The sequence below is a fragment of the Galleria mellonella genome, unplaced genomic scaffold, assembly GCF_026898425.1.
Source record: "Galleria mellonella isolate WM207_F2 unplaced genomic scaffold, CSIRO_AGI_GalMel_v1 utg570, whole genome shotgun sequence".
NCBI classification, from domain to species: domain Eukaryota; kingdom Metazoa; phylum Arthropoda; class Insecta; order Lepidoptera; family Pyralidae; genus Galleria; species Galleria mellonella.
Genome location: NW_026442120.1, coordinates 257,415 through 271,542, shown reverse-complemented (window position 1 = coordinate 271,542; position 14,128 = coordinate 257,415). Strand labels below are relative to the sequence as shown.

The 14,128-nt window shown below is 35.0% G+C and overlaps 1 protein-coding gene across 3 annotated transcripts in view; it reads right to left on the bottom strand.

Moving 5' to 3' along the window:
• LOC113517858 (protein sidekick-1-like) overlaps nt 1–391 on the bottom strand; it is a 331,792-nt gene extending 331,401 nt beyond the window's left edge. For all 3 annotated transcript variants that reach the window (XM_052899423.1, XM_052899426.1, XM_052899424.1), the window contains exon 1: nt 10–391. The gene's annotated coding sequence lies outside the window, so the exon portion shown is untranslated. The remainder of the gene's footprint in view (nt 1–9) is intronic.
• Nucleotides 392–14,128: the final 13,737 nt, after the last annotated feature.

The following is a 14,128-nucleotide window of genomic DNA, read 5'->3' as shown; positions in this document are numbered from 1 at the left end:
AGTACTTACAAAAACCTCGTAGTTCCGTTGTAAATAAATGGTCACAGAGTCACGTGTCACTTCACTAACTGTTAACAGAATTAACACCTGTAATTATAAATTTATTTATTATTAAGCACATAAATTTTGTTTATTGTACGATAACTGAGATTTGTTCTTAAATTTGTGTACCGGTTTCGTACAGCGATGTTTCGCAAAGTAGTGTAAACACGAAACACTAATTGTTTATGTTGTAATCCTTCACTTAACATTTACCAGCACAATGCATATACGTCGAGCATAATATCGTCACATGATAATAACAAGCCGATTTCGCGGTACAAATGGATGGCGCCCAACGTGGGACCGGAGCGGAGAGGGCGCGGCGGCGGAGGTCCGCTCGTTGCGCGCACCGACCAGATACTGCCGGCTGCGCACGCCTGAGCCCGGCCGTCCCCCCTCCCCCGCACGCGCCCGCATCAACCCCACTGCAATTCAGCTCGCAAAAAAATCACATCAGAAAGAAACCTTTCCCTGTCACTGAGCTTCAATAGACATTCTCTCACCCCTTAAGACTTAAGTGGTAGTCTTTCGGTTATTAGTTATCGACGCCATTGTCGCGCCTTAATGACGCTGTTACACTGAGTTATAGTCGGTTCGTGGACCTGTGCAGCACACTCCTAGTTTATATACATTTTTGAATCGAATGCTTATGTAAATTTGAGATCCTTCAAAGTTGAAGGCTGTGAAGAAGTTACGCGTCGGGACGGTGGAATTTTTACACGTCTCTATATACACTTGAACATCAAACGAGGCGAGTTCAAAGCGTTTTTGCTTATATTCATATATTATTTCTCTCCTCTCACCGTTTACGTAACTTATTACCATGTATTCTTTTATTTACTTTGGAACTTGTGATCGTTATAAGAGCTTAACGTTTTGAAAATAACGCTCGCCTCCTTTCTGTGTTCTCTCTACGTTTCGTTAGAAGAGGCTTCGCTTTATACGTATTTCTTTGATCGCATATTTCATTTTGCCACTATTTTGCCTAGTTTGATCATGTGAAATATTCTTATACGAGATATCTTACGTCTCATGTCACATTTATTTTAAAACATTATCTTAACTCTTTATCGAAATTTTATTAAAAGAAAGAGTTCTTGTCAGGAGATTTCTTGACATTTACCAACCGAGCAAGAGCTAAATCGTCTTGTTTCTCTTCGAAAACTTTGTGAAAACCCTTCTTGGTACTAACTTACATACATATATTATGTAAGAAAAACTTGTATAAAATGTCATGTCTGTCATAACAACAAGTGATAAAGGGAAGCGATCTATTAGTCATCAATTTAAATAAATAAACAGCCCTGCACATATCACGCAGTGCAACTTTTTTAAAACTGGGAAGCAGTTCAAGTTAAACATTCTAATTAATACAAAATAGTACCATTTAAAGATAAACCCCGCAATCGTCGTAAGGCGTTATATATATATATATATATATATATATATATATATATATATATATATATATATATATATATATATATAACGCCTTACGACGTATATATTCTTATACGATATATATATTCTTTATTGCGCTTGTAAGTTACTAATAGTATAATATATAATAATAAAAGTTAAAATAATGTATTTATAAATGTTGTGAGCAAGTCTGGACTTATCTCTAACAGAGATCTCTTCCAGTCAACCCAGTACAGTAAGAAAGCATTTCGTTAGCGTTTCGTCGAGTTAGTATGTCAAATCGTTTCACCACTATAAAAGTAAACCATACAACCTTGAGTCTTATACCGTTTTATTGTTATTCGTTTTATTTGAATTCCAATTTACAGTATTTCTTTATATATATATATTACTTTGTAGTATATTTTAATTGTCACAATATTTTATTAATGACATTTACGAGAAGAACGTAACCTTTCTTATACTTTGAAAGAAATTCTGACCACTTCAAACTGTGATGAGATTAGATTACTTACTGAAATAAATATTTGCTTTCCTTTGTATTAACTTCTGAACGTGCCTATTCAAGAAAAAGGTAGCTTCGTCCAACATAAAAGCCAAATCAAATATTTGTAATAATGACGTATTTGTCCTATGGCATAAAACTTGGAAATTTTATGACAAAAAAGTATCTTTGAATTCTTATAGAATTAACTCTTTTTTATCAACAGCTTTGCTTTTGTGAATCAGAATATATATATCCTATATAAATTTAAGTCCACCTGTATACCAAATTTCTATTTTACTGATTTTTTTTATACAACTTATAATGACAAACAAGCTGACGGCCCACCTGATGGAAAGTGGTAACCGTCGCCTACAGACATGAGCAGTACCATGGACATAACAGAGTATACTGTTTCGCCCATGATACCCCCCATACGTTGCTATTCCTGAGGACTCAGGTGTTATTCCTCTGTACCCAGTAAATTCACGCCATATCCCACCATTCAAACCGAAACACAGCCATGCAAACACAACTGCTTCACGGTTGAAACACGAATGGGACAGAGGCACCCAAGCAATAGACTTTTGTACAAAGTCTCCCTCTGGTAATCATAGAATACAGCGTTAAAATATAATTTAATGACTGAGCAACAAATCCATATTAATATTATAAATGTAAAAGTGTTTGTTTGTTTGGTAATAACACTTATTATATACAATACAGTAAGCTTTTAAATTATAGGATATATAGTTCTTATAAAAAGAATGAGTACAATGGCGGATTTCGTGTGTTTATTTATTTAGTCTCAGTGCCTTAACAAATAAATGTATATCATCATTAGATCAGCCTTTAAATGTCCACTGCTGAACATAAGCCTCCCCTTGGGGGGTTTCGCCAGCAGTTGCCACATTTGTCAGGCGGATTGGCAACTGTAGTTAGGATTTGGATATGTTTCAAGAGGGATGCTGCTGCCAACCCCTCGGCCTCCCTTAGTAGCCTCTTACGACACTCACGCGAAAGGAATTTACTGGATACAGAGGAATAACATCTGAGTCCTCAGGAATGTCAACGCATGGGGGGTATCATGGGCGAAACAGTATACTGTTATGTCCATGGTACTGCTCATGTCTATAGGCGACGGTTACCACTTTCCATCAGGTGGGCCGTCAACTTGTTTGCCATTCTAAGCTGTATAAAAAACAAAAGATGGGGTGGCAAATTATATGCGGGGACTACATGCTGTTTAAATATATTAATGTTTAATAAATAACATATATAAATAAGTACATGTTTTATAATAACAGTAAAGTAACTACAATAAAATTGTTAATTACTATCTATTCACTAATTAATCAGGTAATAAACATTTCAGCAATAATTCAGTTAGGCAACTCTGTAATACAGTGATAATTCTCGTACAAATGAGTCCCAATTGTCGGCCGTGGAAACGAGTCTGTTTAATTAGCTTTGGCCTAGGTTTTATTGATTGTGCTACCAGATGTTCATTAATAGAATTCTCATTGTACCATCACAAAGAATAAGCACAAATATCTTAGCTTTTTAATTAATCAGTGGTCAATCTGGCAAATGGTAACTATCGTCAACATAAATACAAACAATACGGGATAAAGTCCAATTTAGTATCATACTTTATGCTAATCAGAATGGCAAACAAGCTGATGATAAGTGATAAACTTCGCCTACAGACATGAACATAATAGAGCATACTGTATCGCCAATTATGCCCCTCTTGCATTGCCATTTCTGAAGACTAAGACGTCTGCCATATCCCACTCTTCATACCGAAACACAGTGCAAACACAACTGTTTCACGGCAGAAACACGAATGGAACAGAGGTACCCCAATCTGACGAATTTTATATAGTTTCCTTCTGATTTTTGTAATTTAATCTTAAACCTTACTTTTAAATATCAAATGACCTTTAATATAAACTGTGTCATTTGTAAGGTCGCTCAGTGAATCCTGTAAAAATCCGAAGAAGATTCTGTGCTTCTGGACGTAAAAAATAGAGTCCAATTTACATTACAATACAAACTGTCTCATTCTAAAGTATTAGGTACAGGTTACAAAATACCAACCTGAATTTGTGATTAAGAAAAATACTACATAGAGTAGTGTGAGTAAAAAAAATTATGAAAAAAGACCTTTTCCAATGAAAATAGAATAAAATATAATTTGTACGAGATAACGCCTGGCAAAACATTTAGAGTAAATATATTTTTCGATTTTGAAACGAAAACTTACAAGACGATAGACTGACAAACCTCACTGGCAGAAATCCTAACAACACTAATATTTCAGGAGAGCCGCGCATTCCCCTTTGTTCGAACGTGCACTTTATTTCTATCTTCATAAAGATTCATTCCCTATATTGTTATAATTGCTTCATATCAAGCGAAAGTCAAATAATCCAATTTCGATTTTATTATTAACGCGGTAAGATCTAAGTTTGTGTTGGCAAATGGAACGTTATCAATTCGCACCTACGATCCAGATCGACTCTTTTCCCACGCCTTTGTTCCTAATGTTCATTACGTATTCTCTCTACTGATATCGAGGTTAGATATAAATTTTATAGATTTTGCGAGGTCGTGTCTATTGTGTGCGAGGATTTGTTGGGTTGTTCCGTACACGTTCTATGGGCACTCATTCTATTAGATACAACATTCTTTATTCATCTCAAATTGTAGATTTTAAAACACTTTTAACTTACAAGGAATTATTTCGACTTCATTTTTTTATGAGTATGTTACGTGGCTGTGTAATCCCGGCATAAGCCACCCCTTACTTTCCAGAGAATGTAATAAGAGGCGACTAAGGAGGTTTTAATGATCGTGGGATAGGCAGCAGCGTCTCTCTTTAAACAACACCAAAGCCTAACTGCGGTTGCCAACCTTCTGGAAAGAAAGAAAGGACCACACAGGACATTCATAGGTATACGTTTATATTTAAAATTGTTTTAATACAGACTTGTTATATTTCGCACTACCAAAATATTTTTTTCCATTATTCAGTCTATTCACACGAAAACTTGTTCATCAGTGGAGTTAGTTATAGAAATTTAGGAGAATTAATCTATACTAAAATTTTAAAGAAGAAAGATTCGATTGTATAGTTATTGATAAACTAAAAATTACTCGACAGATTTTAAAAATTCTTATACCTATAGAGAGCTACATTTATTATTATCATGGAATAACGTAGGTTAATATTTTCAAAAATTCTAACTACCCGTGCGATGCTGGGTCGGATCGCTAGCTAGGAATAAAAATATTTCTTATCAGATGAATGTAGATAAAAATAGATTGAGGAAAAACATTAATGTGGGATGAGAAGTCATAGGATGAATGTGGAACAGCCCGATTCGTTCGGCCGTCCTCGGCGGGTTCTGAGCCCTTGAATAGTTTATGCGCTACTTAAGAACTGATTCTCGGTTCGTTTAACGAGTTTTACTATGTGTAAAAACGGGGCAAAACGAGGCTTTGTGGCGAAATATGAGGGAGCAGCGGGGAATTATAGATAGGTAGGTCGTAATCTTAGATTGTAACGATGACGAAAATAGGGTAAAGGAATCTCTCTCTCTCTCTACTCTGCTTGGTACGTAAGTTGAGTCGATCTCTGTTGCAAAATCCTTAGTTATTTTAAAGATTTTTTTTTGTTTTTACAATTGTCCCTTTGCTCTTTTTTGCTGTCGTGGTCTGTCTTTCATAGTTTTCTTTATTATAGTTATTTTGCTTTAAACCCATTGTTTAATTTACCAGAGGGAGACTTTGTACAAAAGTCGATTGCTTGGGTGCCTCTGTCCCATTTGTGTTTCAACCGTGAAGCAGTTGTGTTTGCATGGCTGTGTTTCGGTTTGAAGGGTGGGATATGACGTGAATTTATTGGGTACAGAGGTATAACACCTGAGTCCTTAGGAATGGCAATGCATGGAGGGTATCATGGGCGAAACAGTACACTATGTTATGTCCATGGTACTGCTCATGTCTATAGGCGACGGCTACCACTTTCCATCAGGTGGGCCGTCAGCTTGTTTGCCATTGTAAGTCTCATAAAAAAAGACACACTGAATTTACTGTGACATAACGTTTCGTTAACTATTTCGTCCATGATACCCCCCATGCGTTGCCATTCCTGAGGACTCAGGTGTTATTCCTCTGTACCCTGTAAATTCACTGCCCTTCAAACCTAAACACAGTCATGCAAACACAACTGCTTCACGGTTGAAACACAAATGGTTGAAATACAGAGGTACCAAGCAAAGGATTTTTGTACAAAGTCTCCCTCTGGTCTATAGGCCGTCAACTTTTATGCCATTTCCAATTACTCAAAAAAAATCATTCATGTCTTTTAAATATCCATCAATGGATCTAATTTAACATTATAAATGAAGTTAATTTGAAAAATTCTTTATTCATATATTACCATAAGGAAAATAGTGAGAAAGCAAAGGAAAATTTCCTTGTGTGTGGCGAAAGCGGCGAGGCGAATGTTTAGCTACCATCACAAGTATGAATATGTATTCAGCGGGATGTGAAGCCATTCCCTTTTATCGCTATCCGTCGAACGTGTGGCGGATTGAAAGTAAATTGTTCATTTTGTTTATTTTACGCTCTGCCCGTTCCATAGTACGACACCGCCGACAAATTGGTTAAGTTTATGTCTGCCAGTGAACGTTTATGAGAGAAGTATTGTTTTCTAATTTGTAAAATAAATAAAAAATGTTTGACATTGGGCACGAGTTCTAAAGAATGAAATTTGAATATAGAAATAATATGATTTTTCTTCAAAAAGAAAGAGATTACTCAATCCGGTTGTATTTTTTTTTTGGTTTCTTACCTCATAACTCCGTCAGTTTTTTTTTAATGAATGATAATGGAATGGTAACCCCACCCGCACTATTGGTATACACCGGCGGGGCGCCAGTGATGAATGATAGGTGAGGATGAAGTATGTTAGTTAGTCCATCGTGATGAATTCAACAAAATGTGTTCACGATAGTTTCCAGGGGGAACCACATGGAGGTCGACCTAATAAGGTATATTGCTAGCAATGGGGCTGTCAAACTCCAGTGCTAACAATCCTTTTCCCCCCTAACTCCGTCAGTTGTAAACCGATTTGGGAATTATTTTTGTATCTGAATGGATATATTTACTGATTGGTCTCATAATTTTTTTATCAAAATTGGCTTAGTAATTTAGTTTTGAAATAAAAATAACTAGTTTTACTACAATTGAAGTCCGTTTTTTTTTTTGGAATATTATTAGTACTGAGGCAAACTAGAAGACAGGCCACGTCATATATGCACTAATAGTAACTAGAACATTATTATGTTTAAACTAATTTTTTTTAATATGATAGATCTATGTTCTACAGTATTCATAGACAGCTTGCAACGATAATAATTACTTTTTTTGATTAAGTTAACCAATCGATTATAACACTAAAACCACATTAAATAAGCTTAGATTAAATAATATGAATAATGAAGAATAAGAATATTTCAAAAAATGACAAAAAAAATAATAATATATATATTCTTTATTGCACTAAAACATACAGTAACAACAATAAGTTAATAACAATGTTAGCAAAGGCGAACTTATCTCTAAAAGAGATCTCTTCCAGTCAACCTGCTGTGTATAACTGCTGTGAGTCCCACTGTATTGTAATTATTTATATCGGTTTTACTCACGTTTTAAATTCAAGGATATTCGACTAGTTTTAAACTCAATAATAGTTCTTACTCTCTTGAATGACTCTCATGAATAAGAGCTCCTATCGGTTGTGAACCTAGTCAATCGTCCCCGAATTTAAAATGTGACTAAAACTAATTTAAATTTATTTTGTAATCCTTATTTTGTGTGTTGTTTTATCATTCATTGACATTCTTTATATAAATATTAAAAGTCAATGTTATGTTGTTTCATCTCTGTGAATGTTGGGTACAGTTTACCAGAGGGAGACTGTACAAAAGTCGATTACTTGGGTACCTCTGTCCCATTCGTGTTTCAACCGTGAAGCAGCTGTGTTTGCATGGCTATGTTTCGGTTTGAAGGGTGGGATATGGCGTGAATTTACTGGGTACAGAGGAATACCACCTGAGTCCTCAGGAATGGCAACGCATAGGTGGTATTATGGGCGAAACAGTATACTCTGTTATGTCCATGGTACTGCTCATGTCTATAGGCGACGGTTACCACTTTTCATCAGGTGGGCCGTCAGCTTGTTTGCCATTCTAAGTTGTATAAAAAAAACAATTATAATTGGATTGCAAACTTATAATGCTATTGTTGTATTCTATTGGTAAAAGTATTGTTTGATTATGTCAACAGATTATGTTGATGTACCAAAACAAATAAATGAATAAATACAAAATAAAATTACTTTATATATTTAATACATATTTTCTTTACATTAAGAGTACCTGACAAATAATCCGCAATTATATTAACATTTTTTAACTCGAGCTGTTGAGCTAATAATTTTGATATAATATTGCGCCACATAGTCGCTATGGGGAAACGAACATTTAAATAAGGAGCAAAGTATTATTTTCTCCATCACCATAAAAACCCATTAGCGTCGCAATGGGGCAAGCACATCTCCACATAAAGGGTGTGTATTAGCTTACCTGCTGTTACCCGCGTTCGTCAGGTAGCTGTATTTAGAAATTTCCTTGTTATGGTGCAATGTACTTTGTTGTGTGCTGTACTTCCCATGATCATCTCTTACGACTTCCTGAAAACGAGAGAAAATTTAGTAGTATAGAAGGGAAATTAGAAGTAAAATCTTATACCAAAATACCTTGCCGGGTGGATGGGGTTGTTGGTAATGAGAAACATCAACCCATTGCTAGCAACATACCCTGATAGGTCGATCGTCCCGCGCTCTTCTTTGGTAATCCTTGTGCTTAATTCCAGGAAAATTGATCATGATGGGCCAACTGATCTATTTGCATCCTCATTTGTCATATTTTACTGGTAACCCGTCAACGTATACAGTAAAAACAGGCAAGGTTACCATTCCTTGTCACCCATTTAAAAATGTTATCTGGCCAATAGTAAGCTATACCCTCCTATTGGGGTGGGAAAGGGATTATTAGCAATGGAGTTTGACAGCCCCATTGCTAGCAATATGCCTTATTAGGTCGACCTCCACGTGCTTCCTCCTGGAAACCGTCGGGAACAATTCTTGTTGAATTCGTCATGATGGGCTAACTGATTCTGCTTCGTCCTCACCTATCATCCTTCACTGATGTCCCGCCGGTGTATAGTGATAGAGCGGGTGAGGTTACCATTCCATTATCACCCATTAAAAAATATATACCCTCCTATTATGAACACTAACTTGTTCCCAGCGGTAGCACTTCATTAGTACGAAGTAAGTCATTTATTCTTGCTATCTCATCATCATCAGAACAGCCCTCAACCGTCCACATCTGAACATAGGCCTTCCCATAAGGGGAGATTTTATCAATAGTTGCCACGCTCAACAAACAGATTAGCAACCGCAGTTAGGTACTAATGATGTTTTAAGAAGGACGCTGCTGCCCATTCCTCGACCATTACGTTTCCTTAGTCGCCTCTTACGACACCCACGGGAAAGGAAGAAGTAGTTCATTCTATGCCGGGACCAACCTCCATCTTAAAACGTCTCCAAAGCCTAACTGCGGTTGCCAATCCGCGTGCCAAGCGTGGCAATTACTGGCAAAACTCCCCAAGGAAGAGGCTTATGTAGCAGTAGACAATTAGAGGCTGATATAAAGAATGAAAAATATACTGATGAATTACACAATCAAATAACAATTTAACACAAATGGAAGCGTTGACGGTCGCATCCAACCAACATTACCGATATCTCAGCAGCGAGTGAGCGAGTGCTAAAAGAGAATTAACATTTGCGCTTCGGCAGTCTGCTGCAGTCCAATGGCGCATTCAGCTTTCTTTAAAATGGTTTTTTAAAAACGTTAAAGAATTAATTGATCTGATGTCGAATTAATATAATACCTTCTAGTTACCTTTCAATCTTAGATATATAATTAAATTTATTCCAAAGACACTCCTACCAGAGGGAGACTTTGTACAAAAGTCGATTGCTTTGGTACCTCTGTCCCATTCGTGTTTCAACCGTGAAGCAGTTGTGTTTGCATGGCTGTTTCGGTTTGAAGGGTGGGATATGGCGTGAATTTACTGGGTACAGAGGAATAACACCTGAGTCCTCAGGAATGGCAACGCATGGGGGGTATCATGGGCGAAACAGTATACTCTGTTATGTCCATGGTACTGCTCATGTCTATAGGCGACGGTTACTACTTTCCATCAAGTGGGCCGTCAGCTTGTTTGCCATTCTAAGATGTATAAAAAAAAGACAGTCTAACAGAGAATACTATTACTAAGAATACATTAACTAAATGAAAGTTTTGGAAGGGGTTTTATAACATACTAGTTTTTACTTGCGACTTCGTCCGCGTGAACGGGATATGTTTACTGACCGGGATTAAAAAATAACTTATATCCTTTTCCATCCCATATATCCCGTGTATATTAAATTCCATAGAGATATATATTATCAATAATGTTACTAAATATTTTAAAATAATGATATTATAATAGCAAACTATTTATTTATTAATCAATCAACTACTTAAATATTAACATATTCATCATGATTACATATATAAGAAGAAAATATAGATATAGAGTTAACTGCACACACATTAGTGTAACAGAGAATTTAAATAAATTAACTGACAAATTTCACATACACTATATATATATATATATAACCTGCCCAGGAGTATAAAGAATAATTATACCAAGTGTCGTTAAAATCCATCGAGTAGTTTTTGTTTCTATAACGAACATACAGACAGACAGACAAAAATTTACTGATTGCATTTTTGGCATCAGTATCGATCACTAATCACCCCTGATAGTTATTTTGGAAATATATTTCATGTACAGAATTGACCTCTCTACAGATTTATTATAAGTATAGATTTATTAGACACAACCAATGACGATAGTGGTTAGGATGAAACATTATTATAGGTAAAGCACAGAAGCGCGAGTAATATTGATGTATTACAAATCATAGTTTACTTCGCCAAGTTGACCATTATTGTTTACTGCATAAAACGTAATTGTTAGCTCATATAATATTTCCGAAGTATTACGAATGTTCGATATTAAAATAATACCCGAGTGTAACAATAGGCCAAGTTTCACAAAAGGCGAAAGTTTTTCAACGAATCGGCCGATAATTATGACGAATGATATAATCTATAAAGTAGATAACGTTGAGCTTTCTAACTTTGTTTACAAAGTAATTAATTTATTAAGTGGTAGAAGGTGTGATTAATTACTAATCACTGTTTTATTATCGAGCATACCATATATAACCAATGATAACTAGATATGTCTTCACTTTGTTGCAGCCTTTATAATTGTGTATATTTTTAATGAATTTATATTATAATGAATTAACATGACTAGATATAAGTAGTATATAAATGTACAAAAGTGACAAAATATTATTGCAATATGTATGTCTTTTTTTTGTACAACTTAGAATGGCAAACAAGCTGACGGCCCACCTAATAAAAAGTAGTAACTGTCGCCTATAGACATGAGCAGTACCATGGACATAACAGAGTATACTGTTTCGCCCATGAAACCCCCAATGCGTTGCCATTCCGGAGGAGTGAGAGAGAGGATTGGACTAATTTTCTTCTAATGTAACACCTATAAAAATGTACCTTTTCCCAGCAAATAAATTAATTCAAATTCAAATATGCTACATTTTAACGTAATTAATGCATTTTGTTATAAAATATTTTATTTAATAATAACAACTATTGACAAGTCAGCGTGGTAAAAATATAATTATAATGTGAGGGTAGCCGAAGAAACAGCGCGAGCTGCCACAATAAGACGCCACTTACTTCAGTCTGGTCGTGACCACAACGCGTTGCAAACGTCGAAGCGTCGGCAACAAAAATCAGGTATGTAGGTACTATTTACTTGTAATCGCATTGCGTTAAGTCCCTATCGTGACTTTAAAATATGTGTAAACAAGGCCAAAGTTTAAAAATAAATTATCAGATGTATTAGATATATTATATTTATATTGAAGCTTAATATAATACAGAAAATAACTGACACATTTTTTTATTCTTTCTCCATTGGCAAGTAATACATAAATGCGAACTTTTAATAGGACTTGGATCGAAGGACTTTTCAACTTCAATGATGTTTGAACGGTTTGTTTTTTTGTTTTATGAGGATTCAACTCCATGTTATTATCGAGCTACCGTTTGAGTATTTCTCAAGAGCATATGGGATGGAGTTTCTCAAATAAGATTTCAATAAAGATATACCAAACATCACGGACGTATCATGGACCCAATGTTTCTACCATTGCTTATAACCATGAGAGCCATATATTTATTTGCTATCTCAGTGTAAAAAAATCACATAATCTTAAAAATTACGAAGCTAAAATTTGGTAGATAGACTCTAAGTTCTCAAGAAAATTTTAGGTACTATAACGTCCTGTACTGGTATTGTACTCTGGCCTCTTCCTTTCCCATGGGTGTCATAAGAGGCAACTAAGTAAACTTAACGGTCGAGGGATAGGCAGCAATGTCCCTGTTTAATTTTTTTAATTAATTTAGACATCACTAAAGCCTAACTGCGGTTGTCTACCGGCCTGCCAAGCGTGGCAACTACTTGCTAAACTCTCCTTATGGGGGAGCCCTATGTTCAGCAGTGGGTAACAGCTAATATGATGATGATGATATCATTAAAAGTAACCATAATAACAACATGACCTTACCTTTTGTAATACCATATTTTGTAAATAAATTATTTGATTTGGTTTAATTTTTATATCGACTACAAAGGTAACTCTCATTAGAGTTTTTTTCGCAATAAACGCCTTTCGAATTTAAACGTTCAGTATCGTGGATTATTGATTGGATCATTCATTTAAAAAGTCGCCTGTCATTTCCAAGATACTACAACTTACAAATAACTCTACAACATAGTTAAAAGATGCGGATAATAACTGTTAAGTAATATTATGGTATATTCATAGTTTGGTAAGTATGTATAATGTTTAGACTACAAGATAACTAGTTTACGAAGTTGACTACGTACACGTGTTTGACGGTAGTCGAGATAACGTTATGCAGTGCTAATACAACGGGGCGGCGGCGAGGGGCGAGGGGCACGGACGGGGGGAGTATCGAAACTCGATAGCCGGGGTATTAGCGGGCCGGGAAATCAGCGGCCTACCCTCTAATATAGAAATTATAAAAGTATTAATATTATTCATTAGTATGTCTATAAGATATTGTTACTACTTTCCATTAGGTAGGATGTCGGTTTGTTTGCCATTCTAAATAGTATAAAAAAATTAAAAGAAAATTTTATTGTCATTATTTAGGAAAGAAAATTAATTCTAAAGAAACAAGTAAAAGAAAAACAGCAACAAATTTACAGCTTCCCATGCTAATTTGAAAACTAAAAAGCAATATTAGTACTGAAAACTCTAAATTTTTTATTATTTTTCAACTCGAGTTTTTTTAGAAAATATATTCATATAGTAATATTTACAATATACAAAAATATTTAAATAAAAAAATAAGATAGTGAAATAAAGTACATTTTGAATAACATTGTATATTTTTCTTTATACACTTAGAAGTGATAAGTTATAGTTCAGAAAAATTATTTATAAGTTCAATTGTTATTATATAAGTTGACGTAGAGGTACTTTTTCAATAATAAGTGATAATGAAATGACAAACCTACACGTGTGTATTATTAATGTACCTACATTTTTATTTTTCAGAAAATAAAGATGTTCGTCGTGACGGATTCACCAGCAGTTAATCACTATGGTAACCAGGAGAAACTACGAGGAGGTCGACCTGATAATATAAATGAAGCTGTTAGAAACAAAGGTAACATATCCATCTAGAAATATGGTGTGAAAGAAAATGCAGTAAATTACAAATACAACATAAGTGTTTTTTTTTCTTTTGATGACAAACGGAGATGTGACCATTTTGTGTTACTATGACTTCAGATTGGTTACTCACTAATATAATTTTCTGTGCATATATATATATATATATATATATATAT